The following is a 20,997-nucleotide window of genomic DNA, read 5'->3' on the forward strand; positions in this document are numbered from 1 at the left end:
GCAACAGAACCGGTATCGAATACCCAGGCACTACTACGAGAGCCGGTTAAGTACACATCAATAACATGTATATCAAATATACCTGATTTTTCTTTGCCCGCCTTCTTATCTGCCAGATACTTGGGGCAATTGCGCTTCCAGTGACCCATACCCTTGCAATAGAAACACTCCGTTTCAGGCTTAGGTCCAGCTTTGGGTTTCTTCGGCGGATTGGCAATAGGCTTGCCGCTCTTCTTCGAATTGCCCTTCTTGCCTTTGCCGTTTCTCTTGAAACTAGTGGTCTTATTTACCATCAACACTTGATGCTCTTTACGGAGTTCAGACTCTGCGACCTTCAACATCGCAAACAACTCGCCGGGAGACTTGTTCATCCCTTGCATGTTGTAGTTCAACACAAAGCCTTTGTAGCTTGGCGGCAGTGATTGAAGGATTCTGTCAGTGATAGCTTCTTGCGGGATTTCAATCCCCAGTTCAGCCAGACGGTTTGAGTACCCAGACATTTTGAGCACATGTTCACTGACAGACGAGTTTTCTTCCATCTTGCAAGCATAGAATTTATCGGAGGTCTCATACCTCTCGATCCGGGCGTTCTTTTGAAAGATAAACTCCAACTCCTGGAACATCTCAAATGCTCCATGACGCTCAAAGCGACGTTGAAGTCCCGGTTCTAAGCCATACAAGACTGCACATTGAACTATTGAGTAGTCCTCCTTACGTGCTAACCAAGCGTTCTTAACGTCCTGATCAGCCGTAGCGGGTGGTTCATCTCCTAGCGCAGCATTAAGGACATAATCCTTCTTCCCAGCTTGTAAGATTAGCTTAAGATTACGAGCCCAGTCTACAAAGTTGCTTCCATCATCTTTCAACTTAGCTTTCTCTAGGAACGTATTAAAATTCAGGATGACTGTCGCGTGAGCCATGATCTACAACACAAATATATTCAAAGTGGACTTAGACTATGTCCAAGATAATTAGAGTTTAACTTAATCAAATTATATGCTAAACTCCCACTCAAAAAGTACATCTCTCTAGTCATTTGAGTGGTTCATGATCCACTTACACTATCCCAAGTCCGATCATCACGTGAGTTGAGTATAGTTTCAGTGGTAAGCATCCCTATGCTAATCATATCAACTATATGATTCATGATCGACCTTTCGGTCTCATGTGTTCCGAGGCCATGTCTGCACATGCTAGGCTCGTCAAGCTTAACCCGAGTGTTCCGCGTGCGCAACTGTTTTAAACCCGTTGTATGTGAACGTTGAGTCTATCACACCCGATCATCACGTGGTGTCTCGAAACGACGAACTGTAGCAACGGTGCACAGTCGGGGAGAACACAATTTCGTCTTGAAATTTTAGTGAGAGATCACCTCATAATGCTACCGTCGTTCTAAGCAAAATAAGGTGCATAAAAGGATTAACATCACATGCAATTCATAAGTGACATGATATGGCCATCATCACGTGCTTCTTGATCTCCATCACCAAAGCACCGGCACGATCTTCTTGTCACCGGCGCCACACCATGATCATCCATCAACGTGTTGCCATCGGGGTTGTCGTGCTACTCATGCTATTACTACTAAAGCTACATCCTAGCAAAATAGTAAACGCATCTGCAAGCACAAACGTTAGTATAAAGACAACCCTATGGCTCCTGCCGGTTGCCGTACCATCGACGTGCAAGTCGATATTTCTATTACAACATGATCATCTCATACATCCAATATATCACATCACATCGTTGGCCATATCACATCACAATCATACCCTGCAAAAACAAGTTAGACGTCCTCTAATTTTGTTGTTGCATGTTTTACGTGGTGACCAAGGGTATCTAGTAGGATCGCATCTTACTTACGCAAACACCACAACGGAGATATATGAGTTGCTATTTAACCTCATCCAAGGACCTCCTCGGTCAAATCCGATTCAACTAAAGTTGGAGAAACCGACACTTGCCAGTCATCTTTGAGCAAAGGGGGTTACTCGTAACGATGAAACCAGTCTCTCGTAAGCGTACGAGTAATGTCGGTCCAAGCCGCTTCAATCCAACAATACCGCGGAATCAAGAAAAGACTAAGGAGGGCAGCAAAACGCACATCACCGCCCACAAAAACTTTTGTGTTCTACTCGAGAAGACATCTACGCATGAACCTAGCTCTGATACCACTGTTGGGGAACGTCGCATGGGAAACAAAAAATTTCCTACGCGCACGAAGACCAATCATGGTGATGTCCATCTACGAGAGGGGATGAGTGATCTACGTACCCTTGTAGACCGTACAGCAGAAGCGTTAGAGAACGCGGTTGATGTAGTGGAACGTCCTCACGTCCCTCGATCCGCCCCGCGAACAATCCCGCGATCAGTCCCACGATCTAGTACCGAACGGACGGCACCTCCGCGTTCAGCACACGTACAGCTCGACGATGATCTCGGCCTTCTTGATCCAGCAAGAGAGACGGAGAGGTAGAAGAGTTCTCCGGCAGCGTGACGGCGCTCCAGAGGTTGGTGATGACCTTGTCTCAGCAGGGCTCCGCCCGAGCTCCGCAGAAACGTGATCTAGAGGAAAAACCGTGGAGGTATGTGGTCGGGCTGCCGTGGAAAAGTCGTCTCAAATCAGCCCTAAAATCTCCGTATATATAGGTGGGAGGGAGGGGGCCTTTCCTTGGAGCTCAAGGAGCTCCAAGGGGGTCGTCCGAGTCCAAGGTGGAGGACTCTCCCCCCCCCCAAACCGAGTTGGACTAGGTTTGGTGGGAGGGAGTCCCCCTTCCTTCCCACCTCCTCCTTTTTTTTTCTCTCTTGATTTTCTTCTCCTTGGCGCATAGGGCACTTGTGGGCTGTCCCACCAGCCCACTAAGGGATGGTGTGTCTCCCCAAGGCCTATGGGCTTCCCCGGGGTGGGTTGCCCCCCCCCCCCCCCCGGTGAACTCCCGGAACCCATTCGTCATTCCCGGTACATTCCCGGTAACTCCGAAAACCTTCCGGTAATCAAATGAGGTCATCCTATATATCAATCTTCGTTTCCGGACCATTCCGGAAACCCTCGTGACGTCCGTGATCTCATCCGGGACTCCGAACAACATTCGGTAACCAACCATATAACTCAAATACACATAAAACAACGTCAAACCTTAAGTGTGCAGACCCTGCGGGTTCGAGAACTATGTAGACATGACCCGAGAGACTCCTCGGTCAATATCCAACAGCGGGACCTGGATGCCCATATTGTATCCTACATATTCTACGAAGATCTTATCGTTTGAACCTCAGTGCCAAGGATTCGTATAATCCCGTATGTCATTCCCTTTGTCCTTCGGTATGTTACTTGCCCGAGATTCGATCGTCAGTATCCGCATACCTATTTCAATCTCGTTTACCGGCAAGTCTCTTTACTCGTTACGTAATACAAGATCCCGCAACTTACACTAAGTTACATTGCTTGCAAGGCTTGTGTGTGATGTTGTATTACCGAGTGGGCCCCGAGATACCTCTCCTTCACACGGAGTGACAAATCCCAGTCTTGATCCATACTAACTCAACCAACACCTTTGGAGATACCTGTAGAGCATCTTTATAGTCACCCAGTTACGTTGCGACGTTTGATACACACAAAGCATTCCTCTGGTGTCAGTGAGTTATATGATCTCATGGTCATAGGAATAAATACTTGACACGCAGAAAACAGTAGCAACAAAATGACACGATCAACATGCTACGTCTATTAGTTTGGGTCTAGTCCATCACGTGATTCTCCCAATGACGTGATCCAGTTATCAAGCAACAACACCTTGTTCATAATCAGAAGACACTGACTATCATTGACCAACTGGCTAGCCAACTAGAGGCATGCTAGGGACGGTGTTTTGTCTATGTATCCACACATGTAAATGAGTCTTCATTCAATACAATTATAGCATGGATAATAAACTATTATCTTGATACAGGAATTATAATAATAACCATATTTATTATTGCCTCTAGGGCATAATTCCAACAGGAGTCATGTTCCCCCTTTTCGCTGCCATTTGGAAGTGTTGGAGTCCGCTGATACGTCTCCAACGTATCTATAATTTTTTATGGTTCCATGCTATTATCTTGTCAACTTTGGATGTTTTATATGCATGAATATGCTATTTTATATCTTTTTGGGACTAACCTATTAACTCAGTGCCAAGTGCCAGTTTTTGTTTTTTTCGTGTTTTTGACCCTTTTTCAGACGGAGTCCAAATGGAATGAAACTTTACGATGATTTTTTTGGACCAAAAGAGACCCCTGAAGCTTTGTAAGAAGGCCAGAAGAGCCACAAGGGAGTCACAAGCTCATGGGGCGCGGCCTACCCCCCGTGGTCGCACCGTGCGGGCTTGTGACCTCCTCGTGGGCCCAACTAACGCAATTCCACCACCATAAATTCCTATAAATTCAGAAACCCCCAGAAAGAAACCTAGATCGGGAGTTCCGCCGCCGCAAGCCTTTGTAGCCACCAAAAATCAATCTGGAGCCCGTTCCGGCACCCTGTCGGAGGGGGAATCCATCTCCGGTGGCCATCTTCATCATCCCGGCGATCTCCATGACGAGGAGGGAGTAGTTCTCCCTCGGGGCTGAGGGTATGTACCAGTAGCTATGTGTTTGATCTCTCTCTCTCGTGTTCTTGAGATGTCTTGATCTCGATGTACCATGGGCTTTGCTACTATAGTTGGATCTTATGATGTTCTTCCCCCAATCCCTTCTTGTAATGAATTGAGTTTCCCCTTTGAAGTTATCTTATCGGATTGAGTCTTTGAGAACACTTGATGTATGTCTTGCACGTGTCTATCTGCTGTGATCAACTTGCGGGTTTGTGACAATTGGGAACCTATGCATATGGGTTGGCATACGTGGATTCATGTGAGTACTCGATGTATGTTTTGGTGATCAACTTGCGGGCTTGTGACATTGGGAACCTATGCATATGGGTTGGCACACGTTTTGACTCTCCGGTAGAAACTTTGGGGCACTCTTTGAAGTTCTATGTGTTGGATTGAATAGATGATTCTGAGATTGTGTGATGCATATCGTATAATCATGCCCACGGATACTTGAGGTGACAATGGAGTATCTAGGTGACATTAGGGTCTTGGTTGATATGTATCTTAAGGTGTTATTCTAGTACGAACTCTATAATAGATCGATCAGAAAGAATAATTTTATGGTGGTTTCGAACCCGACAATAATCTCTTTGTTTGTTCTCCGCTATTAGTGACTTTGGAGTGACTCTTTCTTGCATGTTGAGGGCTAGTTATATGATCCAATCATGTTATCATTGTTGAGAGAACTTCCATTAGTGAAAGTATGAACCCTAGGCCTTGTTTCCACGCATTGCAATACCGTTCGTGCTCACTTTTGTTACTAGTTACCTTGCTGTTTTTGTAATTTCATATTACAAAAACCTATATCTACCATCCATATTGCACTTGTTTCACCATCTCTTCGCCGAACTAGTGCACCTATACAACTTACCATTGTATTGGGTGTGTTGAGGACACAAGAGACTCTTTGTTATTTGGTTGCAGGGTTGCTTGAGAGAGACCATCTTCACCCTACGCCTCCTGCGGATTGATAAACCTTAGGTCACCCACTTGAGGGAAAATTGATACTGTTCTACAAACCTCTGCACTTGGAGGCCCAACAACGTCTACAAGGAGAAGGTTGTGTAGTAGACATCATCCGCTTGTGAGCAAGATCTTAATGTGGCTGGCAGTACAACACTGCTTGTGGACTGCTGATAGAAGGGTCCGCCATGGTTTGGAAGAACACAGCTCCCCGTGTTATTTGTGTGACCAGGAGGAGGATGCAGTTGAACACATACACGTGCAGTGCGTTTTTGCTCGGCAAGTTTGGCACATTTGTTTTATCAGGATGGGTCTTGCGGGTCTTTATGTACCACTCCCGCACGACACCTTTGTTAAATGGTGGCTGACGGCCAGGAAGCTATCACCAAGCCTACGCGTAGAAGTTTTGACACCTTTGTATACTCATGTGTTGGACCATTTGGAAGCAACGCAATGGTAGGGTGTTTGGCAGGAACCAAATTAAGAATGGGTGGGGCACGACTGACCTAATCTTCGATGAATTGCGTTCTTGGGCCAGAGTGGAGCTTTTGGAGTCACTCCATTAGTTGAGTAGTTTGTCGTATGAGTGGAGGAGGAGGTGGGTTTATGTTGGTTAGGATCGGCGTGTGATCGCTAACTAGCTGCTTGTAATCTCTTGTACATATTTTCTGCCTTCTATAAAGCTTGGTACACCAATGGTGTATCCTCAAAAAAAATTCCATTTGCTTGCGGAGATGAGGAAAAAGAAACCACTTGCTATAGTGGTTGGTGGCCCAATGCAAGACACGCGTCGCGTGGAACAGTGAGCGTGATGGGAAGGAAAATTGTGCTCAAGTGCTGAAAGAAGAATTACATAAAATGCTTGGCATAGAATATGTGAATGATGAGCATCATTGCAATGTTCTTAGCATGAATTCTTTGAATACCCATGATGCTAATGATATGCAAAGCCACAAGCTTGGGGATGCTATATTTGATAAAGATGATCTTTTTAGTTCTTCCACTTTGAATGATAAAACTCATTTTGATGAAATCATGCCCCCTATCTATGATGATTATTGTGAGAATACTTATGCTTTGAACAAGAGGGATGATAAAGCTTGTCATACTTTCGAAAAACCCTTTGCTAAACCTTGATTTTTCATTGTGGACACAACTTGTAGTGCTCAAGTCTTTTACGATACTCCCACTACTATTCTTGAGAATAGATTTCCTTATGTGGAGAGTAGTAAAATTCCTATGCTTGTAGATCATGAAAAGAAAGCCTTAGGTGCTGGTTATATTGTTGAATTCATTCATGATGCTACTGAAAATTACTATGAGAGAGGATCATATGCTTCTACTTATTGCAACAGTATGAAGCTTCCTCTCCATGTGTTGAAATTTTGAAGCTATGCTTGTTTTGCCTTCCTATGCTAGTTGATTCTTGTTCCAATAAATTGTTTGATCACAAAATTCCTATGCATAGGAAGTGGGTTAGACTTAAATGTGCTAGCCATATGCTCCATGATGCTCTCATTATGTTTCAATCCTTACCTTTTATGTGAGCATCATTGAAATCAATGCCTAGCTAAGGGCGTTAAACAATAGCGCTTGTTGGGAGGCAACCCAATGAATTTATTTTTGCTTTTTGCTTTCTGTTTTGCTTTTTACACACCATCATAATTCTGTTATGATTTTATTTTTCGTGTTTCAATTAGCGTTTGTGCCAAGTAAAGCCTTTATGATAGCTTGGGTGATAGTTGTTTGATCATGCTGGAAAAAGACAGAAACTTTCTGCTCACGAAATGATTTTTCGTTTTTATTCATAAAGATATTTTGAGTTGATTCTTTTTGCTGCTAATTGATATGCTTTTTTACCAGGCCTTCGTAATGTTTCAGATTTTTTGAGGTACCAGAAGTATACGAAGTATACAGATTGCTACAGACTGGTCTCTTTTTGACAGATTCTGTTTTTTTGTTGAGTTGGTTGCTTGTTTTGATGAAACTATGGTTAGTATCAGGGGGGTACTAGCCATGGAAAAGTGCGAATACAGTAGCCCATCATCAATATAGATAGAATTCAAGTTTTCTACAGTAGCAAAAGAAGTGGTAGTTTGTTTTCTTGTACTAATGTTATCACGAGTTTCTGTTTAAGTTTTGTGTTGTGAAGTTTTCAAGTTTTGGGTGATGTTCTCATGGACGACGGAATAAGGAGTGGCAAGATCTCAAGCTTGGGGATGCCCAAGGCATCCCAAGCCAAATTCAAGGACGCCAAAAAGCCTAAGCTTGGGGATGCCCCGGGAAGGCATCCCCTCTTTCGTCTTCAATCCATCGGTAACACTACTTGGAGCTATATTTTTATTCACCACATGATATGTGTTTTGCTTGGAGCGTCTTGTATATTAGGAGTCTTTTATTTTTGTTTGGTCACAATAATCCTTGCTGCACACCTTTTTGAGAGAGAGAGAGACACGCACTCATCGTGATTTTGCTAGAATGCTCATAGTGCTTCACTTATATCTTTTGAGCTAGATACTTTTGCTCTTGTGCTTCACTTATATCTTTTGAGCTAGATAATTTTGCTCTTGCGCTTCACTTATATCTTTAGAGCACGGCAGTGCGTGATTTGGTAGTTGGCTTATGCTATGAAATTAGTCCCAAATGTGATAGGTACCCAAAGAGGATACAAAAACCTCCATCTTCATGTGCATTGAATAGAAAGATAAGTTTTGATTCCTCTCAATTAGTTTTGAGACGTGGATTCGGTAATATTAAGAGTTATGTTAGTAGGGTGTTGTGAATCTAGAAATACTTGTTTTGAAGTTAGTGATTCCCGTAGCATGCACGTATGGTGAACCATGCTGCTGGCTACGCCTATAGGGATTTCCTTGGCAAATATGCAAAGGATTCCCCCACGGCCTTGGAGCCTTGCGCTGGTGTTCCCTTGAAGAGGAAAGGGTGATGTAGCACAGCGGCGGTAAGTATTTCCCTCATTTTGAGAACCAAGGTATCAATCCAGTAGGAGGATCGCGTCAAGTCACAAGTACCTGCACAAACACAAAGAGCTTGCACCCAACCCTATGAAGGGGTTGTCAATCCCTTATAGATTGTTTGCAAAGTGAGAACTGAAAGCAAAAAGTAAACAAAGCAAAGTAAAAGTAAAAGCGGAGATGATAATTGTGAGTAGACCCGGGGGCCGTAGTGTTCACTAGTGGCTTCTCTCATGAAAGCAAGTAGACGGTGGGTGAACGAATTACTGTCGAGCAATTGATAGAACTGCGCAAAGTCATGACGTTATCTATGGCAATGATCATACATATAGGCATCACGCCCAAAACAAGTAGACCGATACTTTCTGCATCTACTACTATTACTCCACACGTCGACCGCTATCTAGCATGCATCTAGTGTATTGAGTTCATAAGAACAGAGTAATGCCTTAAGCAAGATGACATGATGTAGATGGACAATCTCAAATCTATGATGAAAGCCCATCTTGTTACCCTTGATGGCAACAACATGATGCGTGCCTTGTTGCCCCTTCTGTCACTGGGAAAGGTCACCACACAGTATGAACCCAAAACCAAGCACTTCTCCCATTGCAAGAATCATAGATCTAGTTGGCCAAACAAAACCCAAGACTCAGAGAGACTTACAAGTATATCAAATCATGCATATGAGAAATCAGCAAAGACTCAAATATAATTCATAGATAATCTGATCACAAATCCACAATTCGTCGGATCTCGACAAACACACCGCCAAAGAAGATTACATCAGATAGTTCTCCATGAAGATCATGGAGAAATTTGTATTGAAGATCCAAGAGAGAGAAGAAGCCATCTAGCTACTAACTACGGACCCGTAGTTAGAAGTAGACTACTCACGAGTCATTGGAGAGGCAATGATGTTGATGTAGAAGCCCTCCAGCTCCAAAGTCCCCTCCGGCAGGGCACCGGGAAGGGTCTCCAGATGAGATCTCGCGGAAACGGAAGCTTGCGGCGGCGGAAAAGTGGTTTCGTGGACGCCCTGATTTTTTCTGGGATTTTAGGGAATATATTGGCCAAAGAGCTAGGGCAGGGGAGCTCCAGGGGGGCACAAGCCTGGTAGCCGCAGGCCCCCTGACCGCGGCTACAAGGCTTGTGGGCTCCCTGTGGGCCTCCTGCCTTGGCCCTCAAGTCCCCCGATCTTCTTTTGTTCTGGAAAAATTCATTTCGGGGATTTTATTCCGTTTGGACTCTGTTCCAAAATCAGATCTAAAAAGATTCAAAAAAAAGAAGAAAAAACAGGAACTGGCACTTGGCACTGAATTAATAAGTTAGTCCCAAAAAAGATATAAAAGGTATATAAAACATCCAAAGTTGACAAGATAACAGCATGAAACCATCAAAAATTATAGATACGTTTGAGATGTATCAAGCATCCCCAAGCTTAACTCCTGCTCGTCCTCGAGGAGGGAAGTGATAAAGAATGAATTTTTGATGCTTTCATGCTACCTAGCATAGATGTCCTTTGTAACTCCTCTTATGTGACATGAATGTTCAGATCCGTTAGATTCAAAACAATAGTTTGCTATTGACGTGGAGACAATAATACTTCAAGCAAACTAGCAAGGTAATCATGAACTTTCAAAATAACAAGGCCAAAAGAAAGTTATCCCTACAAAATCATATAGTCTGGCTATGCTCTGTCATCCTTGCACGACGAATTTAAATCATGCACAACCTCGGTATCGGCCAAGTAATTGTTTTCACACCTTTACTTTCTCAAACTTTTTCAACTCTCACGCAATACATGAGTGTGAGCCATGGTTTTAGCACTATAAGTGGAATGGAGTGTGGTGGAGGTTGCAAGGCAAACAAGGAGAAGATGGTCACATTGACTAGGCATATCAATGAGCTATGGAGATGCTCATCAATAGATATCAATGTGAATGAGTAGGGATTGCCATACAAATGATGCACTAGAGCTAGGAGTATGTGAAAGCTCTTAAAGAAAACTAGTGGGTGTGCATCCAACTTGCTTGCTCACGAAGACCTAAGGCAATTTTGAGGAAGCCCATCATTGGAATATACAAGCCAAGTTATATAATGAAAATTTCCCACTAGCTATATGGTGGTGACAAAACGAGAGACTCTCAATCATGAAGATCATGGTTCTTAATATGAAGCACAAGTGTGGAAAGGAGATAGTAGCATTGTCCCTTCTCTCTTTTTCTCTCATTTTTTTTGTGGGCTCTTTTGCCTCTCTTTTTTGGTGGGCATCCTTGGCCTCTTTTCGTAAATGGGCTTCGCTGGCCTCTTTTATTTCCTCACATGGGACAATGCTCCATCAATGATGATCATCACACTTACAACTCAAAACTTAGAGCAATGATGACTCTATATGAAATGCCTTCGGTAGTGTACCGTGACAATGATCTAGCATGGCATAGACATCAATGGAAACATCATGCTAGCTATCTTATGATCATGCAATGGCAACGTAGAAGCTGTGGAACATGTCATGGTGGTATTTGCATGGCAATATATCTCGGAATGGCTTTGAAAAAGCCATAGTAGGTAGGTATGGTGGCTGTTTTGAGGGAGGCTAATGGTGGTTTTATGCACCGACGAAAGTTGCATGGCACTAAAGAAGATAGTAATGGTGGAAGGTGAAAGTGCATCTAAGCCATGGACTCAACATTAGTCATGCACAACTCATATACTTGTTGCAAAAGTTTTAGTAGTAACCGAAACAAAGCATTCAACACATACTCCTAGGGGAAGGGTTGGTAGGTATAAACCATCGCGCGATCCCGACCGCTACACAAAGGATGACAATCGATAAACTAATCATGCTCAGACTTCATCACATAGCGGTTCACCATACGTGCATGCTACGGGAATTACTAACTTCAACACAAGTATTTCTAGATCCACAACACCTTACTAGTATAACTTCAATATTACCACAACCGCAACTCAAAACTAATTGAGATGAATCAAACTTCTCTAACTACTCAATGCACATGAAGGTGGTGTTGGAATTATGCCCTAGAGGCAATAATAAATATAGTTATTATTATAATTCCTGTATCAAGATAATCGTTTATTATCCATGCTATAATTGTATTGAATGAAGACTTATATACATGTGTGGATACATAGACAAAACACTGTCCCTAGCAAGCCTCTAGTTGGCTAGCCAGTTGATCAAAGATAGTCAGGGTCTTCTGATTATGAACAAGGTGTTGTTGCTTGATAACTGGATCACGTCATTAGGAGAATCACGTGATGGACTAGACCCAAACTAATAGACGTAGCATATTGATCGTGTCATTTTGTTGCTACTGTTTTCTGCGTGTCAAGTATTTGTTCCTATGACCATGAGATCATATAACTCACTGACACCGGAGGAATGCTTTGTGTGTATCAAACGTCGCAACGTAACTGGGTGACTATAAAGATGCTCTACAGGTATCTCCGAAAGTGTTTGTTGAGTTAGTATGGATCGAGACTGGGATTTTTCACTCCGTGTGACGGAGAGGTATCTCGGGGCCCACTCGGTAATACAACATCACACACAAGCCTTGCAAGCAATGTGACTTAGTGTAAGTTGCGGGATCTTGTATTACGGAACGATTAAAGAGACTTGCCGATAAACGAGATTGAAATAGGTATGCGGATACTGACGATCGAATCAAGGGCAAGTAACATACCGAAGGACAAAGGGAATGACATACGGGATTATATGAATCCTTGGCACTGAGGTTCAAACGATAAGATCTTCGTAGAATATGTAGGATCCAATATGGGCATCTAGGTCCCGCTATTGGATATTGACCGAGGAGTCTCTCGGGTCATGTCTACATAGTTCTCGAACCCGCAGGGTCTGCACACTTAAGGTTCGACGTTGTTTTATGCGTATTTGAGTTATATGGTTGGTTACCGAATGTTGTTCGGAGTCCCGGATGAGATCACGGACGTCACGAGGGTTTCCGGAATGGTCCGGAAACGAAGATTGATATATAGGATGACCTCATTTGATTACCGGAAGGTTTTCGGAGTTACCGGGAATGTACCGGGAATGACGAATGGGTTCCGGGTGTTCACCGGGGGGGGCAACCCACCCCGAGGAAGCCCATAGGCCTTGGGGTGGCGCACCAGCCCTTAGTGGGCTGGTGGGACAGCCCAAGAAGGCCCTATGCGCCATAGGAAGAAAATCAAAGAGAAAAGGAAAAAAAAGAGGAGGTGGGAAAAGGGGGAAGGACTCCTCCTTCCAAACCTAGTTGGACTCGGTTTGGAAGGGGAGGGTTGCCCCCCTTGGCTCGGCCGAACCCCTTGGGGGTCCTAGGACCCCAAGGCAAGGCTCCCCCTCTTCCCCCTATATATACGGAGGTTTTAGGGTTGATTTGAGACAACTTTGCCACGGCAGCCCGACCACATATCTCCACGGTTTTACCTCTAGATCGCTTTTCTGCGGAGCTCGGGCGGAGCCCTGCTGAGATAAGATCATCACCAACCTCCAGAGCGTCGTCACGCTGCCGGAGAACTCATCTACCTCTCCGTCTCTCTTGCTGGATCAAGAAGGCCGAGACCATCGTCGAGTTGTACGTGTGCTGAACGCGGAGGTGCCGTCCGTTCGGCACTAGATCGTGCGACTGATCGCGGAACGGTTCGCGGGGCGGATCGAGGGACGTGAAGACGTTCCACTACATCAACCGCGTTTCTTAACGCTTCTGCTGTGCGGTCTACAAGGGTACGTAGATGGAATATCCCCTCTCGTAGATGGACATCACCATGATAGGTCTTCGTGGGCGTAGGAAAATTTTCGTTTCCCATGCGACGTTCCCCAACAGGTGGAAGTTTTCATATCCCTTTGGATAACTACCCCTTTTGAGACTACTTTCATAGCATAGATCAACTACCACGCCACGCACTGCCGTGCTCCAAAAGATAGAAGTGAAACACACAGAGCAAAATTAACTAGCTCAAAAGTTATAATTGAAACACATGTGAGCTAAATTGCCTAACCAAAGGATATAAGTGAAGCTCGACAAAATCACGGTGAGTGCATGTCTCTCTCTCTAGGTGTGCAGCAAGGAAGATTGTGACACAACAAAAATAAAAGACTCCTACGATATAATACGCTCCAAGCAAAACACATAACATGTGGTGAATAAAAATATAGCCCCAAGTAACGTTACCGATGGATTGAAGACGAAAGAGGGGATGCCTTCCCGGGGCATCCCCAAGCTTAGGCTTTTTGGCGTCCTTGAATTTGGCTTGGGATGCCTTGGGATCCTAGACGGTTAACACGCGGAGCAAAGAGCGGAGCTACGGCACAAGAACATGCAACACAAGATATCATGCCTTGAATGCGACATGCATGCAAGTTAAAACATCACGGCAAGAAGGGAAAGAAGCATATGTCGCCATGGCGAGCGAAGGATACCTTGGCGGCAAGACGGAAACGAAGCCACGGCAACGTTCCTATCCCGATAACTCATCGGGGTATCGTGCCAACGTTTAGGAAGCGTGCGGGAACGGTAAATAAAGATGGGGTGATCCCGGTTACCGGGTTCCCATGTGTCGGGGCACAACATAAGAGGAACACAACGTGCCATGGGAAACATACTTTGCATACATATATTCAACTCATACAACACATGCATTCGTTACACAACACGTCTCATCGGTATACCTTCGACGCGTGCGAATCTGAGGGGTTCGGTTCGATGAAAGAGATCAACGGTCGTCGTGGTCGTCATGGAAGTCGGGGAAGTCGGGTCTCGCCGACGGTAGTCGTACGCTCGGCGTAGTGGTACACGGGTCTTCGGCGTCGGTAGTCGATCACGGTTCCGTAGATGTTCGGGGTTGTCGAGGACGTAGTGGACTCGACGAACTTGTCGGTTTCATGAAGAAGGGGATGGTCCTTGCGAACTTCGGCGACGGCAAGCGGCAGCAACAACTAGTCTAGCAGCAACCTCGGCAAGCGACGGCAGCAACTACGGCAGCCTAACATCGGCATCTGACAACAGCAAGAGCTAGCATATCTAACTCGGTACAAGCCACAGCAAAAACGCCGGCAGGCGAGCTCGGCACAAGCAGCAGCGACTACAGGCAGCAGGAGCAAGAGCAAGCAGCAATGCATCAGGCAAAAAGAAGCGACAGCAGCTACAGCATGGCACAGCAGCTCCACAACAATCAGCAACAGCAAAGCCCGGCAGCTAACTACACCAACAGCAGCAAAACGCATCGGCAGGCACACAGTTGGCCAGATGGCAAACGGAGCAGCTACATCAGCCGGCCAGCAGCACCACGACACGGCACGGTGGCAGCAACAGCATCTTGGCAGCAGCAAGATGCAACCAGCAACAACTCATAGACGCAACAGCAATCGGCAAGAGAAGCAGGCTCGGCAGGGGAACAAGGGCGGCGCGGCACCGGCGAGCGGACCACGACCGGCGAGGGAGGAGCAGCGACGCGCCGGCGAGCGGACAACGCCAGCGAGGTTGAGGGAGGCCGCGGCTTAGGACGAGGGCGGCGACGCAGGGGACGCAGTGCGGCGAGGGAGCACGGGGGCCAGGGTGGCTCGGCCTGCTGGCGCGCGGGGGCACGCACCGATGCGTGGCGAGGCCATGGCGCGCTGATGAAGAGAGGGGCGAGGTCGAGGGGCGGCTCGCGACGAGGGACGACCTTGGAGACGAGGCCGAGGGCGAGGGCTAGGGCGGCTCGCACGGGACCTGGAGGCGGCGCGCGGGGTTGAGCTGGCGACGGGGCTGTAGCTGGCACGCGGGGAGGGGAAATGCTGGCGGCGGGTCGGGCTCATGCGGGGGCGGACACGGGGCAAGGGGGTTGGGAAGGGGATCGGGACGAGGCCTGGGGAGCGCAGGGACGAGGATGACGGCGCTAGGGCAGGCAGGGGCTTGGGCCTAGGAACTCCCTCCCCCTCGTAGTTGTTTTTTTTTACTTTTAAATCACAAACTTTTAAACAAATAAAGGCTTTTAACAAAGATAAAAAAAATAAAAAAAATGCCTTTGCTCCTTTGAAAATTTATACCCCAACTATGAAATAGCTTGGGCATTTTTCTCGCACGAATAAAATAATTTTTTTTGAACGCAGCCACAAAACAACTAAAAGAGGAGGGAGGGCGGCGACCTATTGCACCAAAGACACCGAGAGCACTCACAACCCAGATCACAACACGCAACATATGATGCAAGATGCCATGATGCAAACTACATGACGATCCAACAAATAAAACTAATCACACGACAGAAACGGAAATAAAAAGGGGGAATCTTCTGGAACGTCGGCATCGGGCTATCACAACTCTCCTACACTACAAGAGGATCTCGCCCCGGGATCCAAGAGTGAAATTGGGAAAGGATGAGAAAGAACAAGAGGTAAAAACTTAGTCGCTTCTTTGACAAACGAGTGAAACCAACGACCCTTGAAGATTGCAAAGAGATGAGGAATGATATGAGAAAGAAGCAAGAATTCACAGAAAATTTCGGCAGCACTTCGGTAGGAAAAAGGGACAAAAAAATCGATAAGATGGAAGAATTAGACAATATTCATAACAAACAACTAAATAGAGCAAGGGAACACCATGATCTTGATAGAACAATAAGATTGACCCAAAAGAGCAATATCACAATGCCTCTGGAACAAGAGAATATGAACTAGCTCATACGGAAGAAGAGAATGAAGAAAAGAATGACAACTACTAACTCCAAAGAACTTGGCAAGCATCCTTGCAAGAAGAATTGAACGGAGTTGTTGGAAAAACAACAACGAAAAGAACAAGATAGTAGTGGGCTTACGAAAATCATCTCAACAAATATGAGGTGACAAACAACCACTAAAATAAACAAGGATTGATTGGGAGAAACAAGATATGAACAAATCTTACACCAAGAGGATACATTGAGAACTTGGGTTAATGACAAGCACCATGATTGTAACAAACCATAGGAAAAGCTTAAGGTGACATCCAAACCAAGATAGCTCAATGAAGAAACCATGAGTTGAAATATCTCATGACCATAGAATTGGTGGGTTTAATTATCTCATGCTTGAAAGGAAATCTCTTCGAGGCTCCTACACTAACAAGAATGTTGTAATACCACCTCAAAAGATAAAGGAAGAACAAATTCACTCGGAAATGCAAGATGAGAAAACTTGAGCTTCTCTAATAAGAATCTTGAAGAACACTTGAGAATGGATTGAAACCTTGATGAACCACCATGAAGGACCTCCGTATACAAATGAATGATGCAAAAATATGAAGGTAGAAAAGAATAAGATTATGACCTTGCCAAGATTTAGATGAAGCCTCACAAAGAGATACTTAAAAGAACTTGGAACTCCGGAAAGAAAGACAAGCACAAGAGGAACGAATTGATATCATGAGCCACTCCGGAAGAAGAATTGAAATATCTTGGAAGAAGGAAGAACAAGAATAAGAATTATGTTATGCTAATCCTTCACCAAGTTTAATTGATGACAAGCAACGGATTTAGCATACCACTTATTCTACTAGAAATGAATCTTGAAGAGGTAGAGAGATAAGCACCACTTGAGGCATAATTGAAGGAAGCACCGGTGAGAATTGACAATTGAATAGGACACCACGAATTAATGAATATACATGAAAATGAAGAGATCATGAGCCACCTGAGAGAAAACTAGAACAAGGCACCATAATAAACGAGAGACGACGAAGAGACAAAAATTGAGAAGAATTGAGGATGAAAGCTGAAAGCTGAGAACGAAGAATCTTCTAAAATGATGGCCTTCGGAGGAACAAGAAATAAAAACAACTCAGAAATGCACCGGATAGCAAGAAAGGGGTTACTCATGATAGAAACAACTTAGAGGATAACACGAAGCTGAGATGACAATCTTCACAAGAATGGAGCAAGATTTGAGAGAAACACTCCTTCGAATCTTCAATGGAGAGAATGACCGGAAAAACATCACCAAGAATACTGAGACACTCCGGAATAATGAAGAATGAAATGTTGAGCCAATATGAGAACTAGTTCAAGTTGATCTTGAATAGGGGTATGACTGATGAAATTCATACTTATGTCATAGTTGAGAAGAATTAAAGATCTCCGGAAAGATTAGAAGAAACATAAAAGATCCTGGGAAAAACCTGTGGGTTATGGGCCCACTCAAAGAAATCACCATTGAAACAATTGCTAGAGATATTGCATCGGTATAAAGAGAACTAGATGAGGTTGAGAACCTCGAAATAATTAAAAGAATTGAGAACAAGAATTCTGAGATAACTTCAACGCTCCGGATAGAATAGAGAGAAACGACAACAAGAAGATAGACTGATAAAAATTTCCAACATAGGAAAGAATTACAAGGATGAAAAGGATATGATAACACGGACAATTGAATTAAATTCACCGGTAAGGATGACAAGAATGAACAAATCTGACACGAATCTCCTGAGAATCTTCACAATGAAACACCGGATAGGACACGGAAGAAAAGATAGCGGAAGCAACAATGAAAAGAAAACTCTTGGATGAAAATTGAATCACTGAAGAAAAGGGTGGGAGGGCGGGGAAAAACAAAGACAACTTGGGACAGATGAGATGAACTCCGGAATAAAATGAGAGAATGATCTTGCAAAATTGGAAAGGATTGAATTCCCTTGAAGAGAAGCACACCGGTTGAATGGAATTGATACGATGACTCCGGTTGAAAACAATTGATAAGACAACTGATTGAGCAAAAGGATTTGCACTCTCACATAAAAATATGAGAACACCTCTTAAGAAAGATCTGAAATCACCATTTGACATCGAAGCAACTTGAATTACCATATTCAACAAAACAAAGGATGAGGCTTATGAAACAAGCCAGAACAAACTCATGAGAAAGATTTCGTCCGATATTTTCGTGGACAGGATCGCACGGGCTCGATCCTTACAGCAGCCATCAAGTGCAAGGCAGTGCACCCGACATACGAAGCGTCCCCGAGTCGTAGCAAGCTACAAGGACTCTTTAAGACACAACGTGTACCGCTGTAAGTCGATCGTGAACAAACGAATCCACTAGATGTCGAACCCCAACCTAACATCATGCATTTGTTGGAAGAATGTCCTATAAGTAACTACTTGAATTCCCACCTATGAATTCCCGAAATATCTCGTCATGCAATTTGGTACACGGATACAAGGAGTAATATCACACAACTCCTATACTAACCTGTCACTTGTATCACATCCGTCAACACATGACCAGAATCTCGGACCTTCATCTACAACAGACCCTCGTGATCACAACGATACAAAGTATGGCAGTACTCCCGAACAATCTGCACCAGTACTGGGGACATCGGGGTTATCTCGCCACTACTAGTATTGAAGCAATTACGAACATCCTTCGTTCTGAGATACTAAGAAATCTGAATGATAACGATGTGCTCAAGAATCCCCTGGAGCTCAACTCCCCTGAAACTCAACTCCCCTGAAACTCAAAGCAGATAGGAGGCACCAAGACAGAACTCCGTCACATCGGCATCATATAGATTCCAAGAATATCCGCGTGATCCTAAAAAAAATTTGAGTGAGAAGAGGAGTAGAATTAAAATATTACGTCAAGATTCCTCACTAGAGCATAGAAGAGGAGAAAAAAGAGTCCTACTCTCCGATATATAACTAGACTCAAAGTAGTTTTTCACTGGACTTGACTCGGCCAAGTTCGATCAATCAAGGGAGCTCCTAGGTCGGTATTGCTCTGATACCAACTTGTCACGCCCCAAGATGCGCCCCTATCCTCAATTTGGCACGAGGGCCTCGTCAGGGATAGAAGCGCATCTCGTCGTGTCGCGAGAATGAATATCGTTACAAGTACATGTACTGAAAAGAAGAGACATATAAAGAGTTGGCTTACACTCGCCACAAGCTACATCAGAGTCACTTCACTACATTACATAATCATCAAGAGTAAGAGCAGGGTCCGACTACGTACGAAAACAAACGAGAAAAAAATAAGAACGACGTCCATCCTTGCTATCCCAGGCTGCCGGCCTGGAACCCATCCTAGATCGATGAAGAAGAAGAAGAAGCAACTCCAGATGAACAATCAACGCGCTCGCGTCAAGTAACCTTTACCTGTACCTGCAACTGGTGTTGTAGTAATCTGTGAGCCACAGGGGACTCAGCAATCTCATTTCCAAAGGTATCAAGACTAGCAAAGCTTAATGGGTGAGGCATGGTTAAGTGGTGAGGTTGTAGAAGCAACTAAGCATATATTTGGTGGCTAACTTACGAGTACAAGAAATAAGAGGGGGAAGATCTACGCATAACGGACGTGAACTACTGATGATCAAATGAATGATCCTGAACACCTACCTACGTCAGACATAAACCCACCGTGTCCTCGATCGGAGAAAGAACTCACGAAAGAGACAGTCACGGTTACGCACACAGTTGGAAAGTTTTAATTAAGTTAACTTCAAGTTATCTAGAACCAGTGTTAAACAAAGTCTCCACGTTGCCACATAACCGCGGGCACGGCTTTCCGAAAGATTTAACCCAGCAGGGGTGCTCCAACTAATCCATCACAAATTGCCACAAGCCGCATAGAAATCCTCGATCACGACACTTGCGATCTCGTCGAATTCCTTAGTGGAAAACCTCAACTCTGAGATTACCCAAAGCATCACCGGAATCCCGATGCACAAGATATCTCGTCGAAGGTAAAACTAATCCAGCAAGGCCGCCCGATGTGTCGACGATCCCGATAGGAGTCGCGAACCTCGTTCTCAGGACACGACGGATGGAAAAGCCTACAGGTACCAAACCTCGAGTTGCCCCGTGGTGGCCCCGCAGTCTGTCCTTTTTGGACCAACACTCATGAGGAGCACTGGCCCGGGGGGTTGATTAAATTATCCTCGGGTGCTGGCAGGTCCCTATGCATTATTATTAGGTTATTAGGCAAATGTAGTACTAAAGTTGGGCCTTGCCAGACCAGTCTTAATCTAAAACGAATTATCAAGGGGGTCCCCATAACAACCCCGATCGTGTTAGGAGCGCTCGATTATGGAACATAACACCGGTAGCCGGAAACTAAGGGGGCAAAGGTGGAACAAAACACCAGGCTAGAAAGGCCGAGCCTTCCACCTTTTACCAAGTATATAGGTGCATTAATTTAAATAGCATTTAAATATGGTGATATAACAAGGAACCCATGCTTTCACATGGAAGCAATGCACCTGCAACTAGCAACGCTAACACATGGTTAAGCAAGCGGTAACATAGCCAATTAGTGGTTTGCTAGGTTGAACAGGTTGAAGGTTTCATGGCATTGTTGAGAGGCTGATATTTAACATGTGGTAGGCAACGAGACATAACGATAGAAGCGGGAAAACTAGCATGGCAATGATAGTAATGGTATCTGGGGAAAT

The sequence above is a fragment of the Hordeum vulgare genome, chromosome 1H (genome assembly GCF_904849725.1).
Source record: "Hordeum vulgare subsp. vulgare chromosome 1H, MorexV3_pseudomolecules_assembly, whole genome shotgun sequence".
NCBI classification, from domain to species: Eukaryota; Viridiplantae; Streptophyta; class Magnoliopsida; order Poales; family Poaceae; genus Hordeum; species Hordeum vulgare.